We start from the raw sequence: 6,000 nt of genomic DNA on the forward strand, positions 1-6,000 counted from the left end.
AATATATAATTATAAAAATAAAGTAAAAATATTTACAATACTATACTCAAAATAATTCACTTAAAAAAACCTAAAACTAAAAATAAACTATCAGTAGAAACTGAACAGTCAGATTAACTGTCTCAGCCAGCGTTAGTCTCTATGGTCACTATAAAGGCAGTACTTCCTAATGTTTAAGCATTAATTCTGAGAAAATTCTACTCATCTTTTTAAAATCAGCCTCTAAACTACCTTCTTATTTCAAATTCATAATGAAAGTTTCGGATTTTTTTCCTATTTAAAATGAAGTCCCTACTTTTAGTATTTTCCAAGCATCCTTTGTCATAATAACTACAGTATTCTTTAATGGGAGCATATAGCTCCAAACACGGAGAAGGCAATGGCACCCCACTCCAGTACTCTTGCCTGGAAAATCCCATGGATGGAAGGAGCCTGGTAGGCTGCAGTCCATGGGGTCGCTAAGAGTCGGACACGACTGAGCGACTTCACTTTCACTTTTCACTTTCATGCATTGGAGGAGGAAACGGCAACCCACTCCAGTGTTCTTGCCTGGAGAATCCCAGGGACGGGGGAGCCTGGTGGGCTGCCATTTATGGGGTTGCACAGAGTCGGACACGACTGAAGCGACTTAGCAGCAACAGCAGCAGCTCCAAATAAATCTAGGGGCTGCAAACATCTTTTCTCATTCTGCCAGTGATCACACTTCTTAATAAGTAATATCATAGTGGTTAAGTGAAGCCAGAATGCTTGGGTTCAAGCTTGACTGTATCATTGACTTCCTATGTGACTTTAAATAAGAAAAGTCTCTGTAATTTAACTTTTTGTCTATATAATAAAGCATATTAGTGATAGCTGGCTCATAGGGTGGTTGTGAGAATTAAAATATTTAGTATTTATAAAACACTTAAAAGTGTTTGGCTCAACTGTGTGTTATAAAGATAATAATGAAAATAAAATAATTTTATTGATGTAAATAAAATAATGTTATTTATATTTTATTTAAATATTTATATATATTAAATATATTAAAATTTTAATATATTTATATAAAATAATAATGCTTTAATTTCTATTTTAAATTTTTAATAAAAGTTATTATTATAATATTACTATTATTTTCAGTAATTCCCCAATGCATAGACTGAAACAAATTTTCATGATCCTCTTCCTAAATTTGCCTTAATTAACTTATTAAGTGTGAAATCGTGAAATGTATCTCTATATGAAACAGATCCCTGATTTTGAATTCTACCTACAATTCTTCAATTATTTATTCAAGTTTTACTATCTGTACTATAAAAAACCCTTGAGGAGAAGGGACTATGTCTTCCATCTCTTTTGCGTTCATTATATTGTAATCTCCTTATATATACCTGAAAGTGTTAGTCACTCAGTCAAGTCCAACTCTTTGTGACCGCATGAACTGTAGCCCACCAGGCTCCTCTGTCCATGGAATTCTCCAGGCAAGAATACTGGAGTGGGTTGCCATTTCCTTCTCCAGGGGATCTTCCTGACCCAGGGATTGAACCCAAATCTCCCACACTGCAGGCAGACTCTTTACTGATTGAGCTACCAGGGAAGACCTAATACATGCATACCTAATGAATATTAAATAAATTAATGAATGAGTTAGTGACTGGATACATGGCATTAAGTCCGACGGCATAGATTGGTACATTTATACCTATTGAACAGGAAATTTCCCCTTAAAGATAACACAGTAGGATTTGGCTTACACAAGCCAAGGAGCCCCGAGTTTTACACTCTTGACTTTTTGCCAGAAAACCTGGATTTTTGGTGAAGAGTTAGTGGAAATATATATATTAGAATCTCAAGGAGGAAACAAGCAAAGAACCAGACAGAATGGGCTACAGATTCCAAGTACGATACTTGTAGTATATGACTAAACATTTTAAGGCTGTGCTGCTTTATAAAATACATCACTTCAGGAGCAATGAGGACACAAACTCTTACCTCAAAAAATTCTTTGAACTTAAAATATATCACATATAATGCATGTACACTCCTCACACCTCTGAAGCCCTTATGAAAATAATAAGCATCAGAGTTTTATGTAAAATCCACTTGACAAATATAGGCAAATCTCAAATAATATTACATTCTGAAGTAAATGTAAAGTCTTATCTTTATATATTTATCTTAAAATGTTCATGAGGAGATGCCCTATCAACTTTTATGATACATGCACACACAAATATATATACACACATACATATACATATTACAAAAGTAAACAAAGTACTGATAAAAACTGGAAATCTACAAGATAATTCCATTCTGATCCAATGCATTTTTGCTTGATAAATTATAAGGAAGTAATCAGTTCCTTGAAATTGTCTACCTCTTAGAGAGACTAATTCCTAAGAAGTGTATATATATGTGTGTATATATATATATATATATACACACACACATATATGCATATATATATACATACATGCATATATATATACACACATACACCGGTCTCTTTGAACACCATTCCAAAATGCCGGATATAAGTTCAAGAAAAAAATTTTCAATGCTTAAAGACTATTTTCCACAGATACACAGGCAGATATGTAAGAAACCTAGACAGATATGATACGCTCTTAAAGTTGCCAACACTGTGACTGAAAGCCTGCCTATCTTTTCATTTTATTTCTCTAGCAGACAGACTTACTTTCGTTACCATACTGGTAATGACAAGGACAAGTTCATGTTCACAGCTGCTCCAAGGCATCAGCAAGGAAAACTTAAAAGCCAAACAGAGAAGACCAGCCAAAGTAGTAATTTTCACTAATCTCATCTGAATATTCAGCAAACATGTATGCCTGGAAAACTCAACTGTGGGATTTGAAGACAAGTGAGACTGAAAATAGTTTCAACAGATGCATGGATTGATCCTATTTAGAAAAACACAGGAGAAAAAGAAAAGAAACACTAGAATTGTCAAAGGGGCAGGCAATGGAGTTGTTCTCTGGAAGTGGTGTGTGTATCTGTGTATGAGAGAGGTTGGGGAACACTAACATGGAGAGGGCAAGGTGAAGGTTAAAAGGAGGAAGAACACAAAGAGAACTGCCAAGTGATTCACTCCTTTCTCCAAGAGTCTGAGTTGTGCCAGAAAAGAAAAAGAAGTGCATTAGACACAATTTTATTTGTGATAAACAATTGGCCTGAACCTGACAGCATGAGGGAGGGGAGTAGAATGTTTACGTGGTGGAGGCTTGATAAATCTTTTAGGTGATGAGGTTACTTTTCATTCATTGGGGGAAAAGGTGTTGATATACCGTGTCTTCCAAATTCTCAGAAACCCTATGCAGCCACACAAGTAATCACGTATTTATGCCTTACATTAAGACCACCACCTCTGGTAGCAATTAAATGAACAGACACACCAAATGCATAGACATACCAAATTACTGAACTAAGTTCTGATTAATTTAAGAACCAAGAACTCTTTAGTCTAGATGTCTGTAGAGCTTGTTCATGTATGACAAGTAAGCTTTGTACAACTTTATATTTACTGACACACACACCCCTCTAAAGAGTGAAATAAAGTAAAACTTCATTCTATACCTACCTAAATTTTTGACTGTTACACTTTTTCAAAACCCTTCCTGTAAATTATTCAATACTGACAGGCTTTAGATTTTTGACTAGAATTTCTCTTTCTCTTGTTCTATGAAATGTGATTATCTCAATTGATGCTTTTTGATAAATAAACCAAGAGACCTCTGTCCCACACAATACTACACATTTAAAAACAATAATAAATCCTGGTTTTCCCTTTGAGCTGAGCTTTAAAATATCAGATCCCCCTCAAAATTCCAAACCCCATCAATGCAAACACAGAAATGTGAAATGTTATTTAACATATTGACATTATTGCATAACTTGATTCGAAGGGATGCTGAACCTGCATGAAACGAACCCAAGGTCTCTCTGTGTATGCTAAATTTTTCAGTGTAATCTATTATTATAACACTTGTGCAGTTATAAATGATCCCTACATGGCATGTCTTTGCATACTGCACACTGCCAATTTTTATGAATGAATACACAAAAATGCTCATAATTCGAGAAAATGGATGGCAGCATACTATTTTGAAAATGGTCATTAAGCACTGGAAGCAAAGGATGAGACAAATGGTCAAGTGTCTTTTGGTGCCATGCAGGGCAGCTGTATTCCCGAGTTCCCTAGCAGAGTGTGTTGGAAACAGCCATGAAGCTCTTTCCTTAGAGACTCATTCTGTCTCTCAGAAACCGTGAGCTACAGAACGGAGACCTTGCGTCGCTCGGAGAACAGAATGTATGCACGTCCCTGTGTTCTGAGGACTGTTCATACATCAGAGACATCACACTCCCCGAATCCGGTCCCACAAGTGTGTGCATGTGAGTGTGGCATTTATCAACAAACGAACAGAAGGCAAGGAGAGCTCATCGCCTAGAAATAACATCTCCCATCCCTTCCCAGGCAGCCAGCTGGGAAGCTTTTCGGGGGCTAACACTTGAGCGCCTTCCCCACGGGGATGGAGCCTTGCATTTAATAACCCTCTAGGGCTAAGACAGCTTTGTGTGTAAGTCCACTCGGTGCCATATGGCAGTTTCCAATTCCTTTAGCAACTCAATTCTAGCTAGACTGCCCGCAATGATTCATTCTTAAAGGAAGACCCCTTGGGGCTCAGTAATACCCCCTCCACTTACCTAGCTCCCACCGACCCCGCTCGGCAGGCGGCTCGGGCTCCACAAAGAGCTGTGGGATTCCCCGCTCCCTCCGGGGCTCCTCTCCCCGCGACGGTCCCCTTCGCCAATGATCTGTCGCTGGAAATCCCCCTCCCCTCCACGGAGAGGAGGGTCTCCCCGGCTGGCTGGAGCTCTTGCCTTTTTTTTTTTTTTTTTCCACCCTCTCTTTACATGCCTGACTCTGGTTCACGATCTCTAGTAGGAAGGCTCAACGGAGAGGCGGCGGGAGGAAGGAAGCTAAGGCATCCTTAAAAAGAACAATAATCTTCAGAGATCTTCACCCCCTTCCCCATCGCGGGTCCCCATTCCCCTGCCGCCGCCGGCGGCGCCCAGACCAGAGAGGGCTGGGATAGAAAAGGAAAAAAAATCGAGCCGGGCTCAGCTCGCCGCGCGGAAGGAGCCGGGAAGGCGAGCGGCTCCAGCCGGGGGAGTTGTCGCTCGCTCGGGCTGCCCGCGGCGCGGCGGCCGGCGGGGGCGCAGGGCGGTGGGTGCTTGGTGGGTGTGTGTCTGTGGCGGAGCCGGGGAGAGGCTGGGCGCGGGAGGCGAGGCGGGGCGCTCGGGGGCGCCGGCTCGGGCGCGCACACCCGCCCGCGGCCACCCCGCCTCGCGCTCCGCCTCCTCCCGCGCTCCGCGCGCCCGCGGACTGGAGCGGCGGCCGCCGCCGCCGCCGCCTTCTCCTCCTCTTCCTGGGCGCCCGCAGCTCTCGAGGTTGGCGGCGGGCCCGGGTGGTTCGGTGCGGCTGGCGGGGTACCGCCGGGGACACCCGGGCTTGGCCAGGCGGCGCGGGAGCGGTGCGCTCGAGCAGGGACAGCGCCGGGGTGTTCAGGGCGCGGCCCCGGGGCGCCGGCGGGAGGGCACCGCCCACACCTCGGCGGGCGCCTCCCACACCCCTCGCGCGCCCGCCGCTCCCGGCTGCCCCGGGCGGGCTCCACACCCACCTGCTTCCCTCCGCGGCTCCGGCTCCGCTGAGCTGGAGGGTCCGCGGCCCCGCGGGCGCCGCGCACGGGGCGGCGGGGAAAGCCCGGGGCGCCCCGGCCGGGATGCGCTTGGAGGCTTCGCGGGATTCCCTGGACCCCTCTGTTCTCGGCCGCGGAGCTATCCCCCCGCCCTCCCCACACGCCCCTGACCCTGGCCCGCTGCTCGACCCCGGGGGACTGGGGAGAGGAGAGCCAGCTCCTGAGTGATGACCCGGAGTATCCCCAGGGAAGGAGCGCGCGGGTAACGAGGAGCGCAGAGAGGCTCCGACTTTCCTCC

At 44.4% G+C, this 6,000-nt stretch overlaps 1 protein-coding gene across 1 annotated transcript in view; it reads right to left on the bottom strand.

The window, feature by feature from the left end:
* The window catches only part of KCNB2 (potassium voltage-gated channel subfamily B member 2), a 468,901-nt gene extending 463,630 nt beyond the window's left edge, over window positions 1-5,271 (bottom strand). The window contains exon 1 of the mRNA XM_006054184.4: window positions 4,708-5,271. The gene's annotated coding sequence lies outside the window, so the exon portion shown is untranslated. The remainder of the gene's footprint in view (window positions 1-4,707) is intronic.
* Between the last annotated feature and the right edge of the window lie 729 nt (window positions 5,272-6,000).

Source organism: Bubalus bubalis, chromosome 15, assembly GCF_019923935.1.
Source record: "Bubalus bubalis isolate 160015118507 breed Murrah chromosome 15, NDDB_SH_1, whole genome shotgun sequence".
NCBI lineage: Eukaryota > Metazoa > Chordata > Mammalia > Artiodactyla > Bovidae > Bubalus > Bubalus bubalis.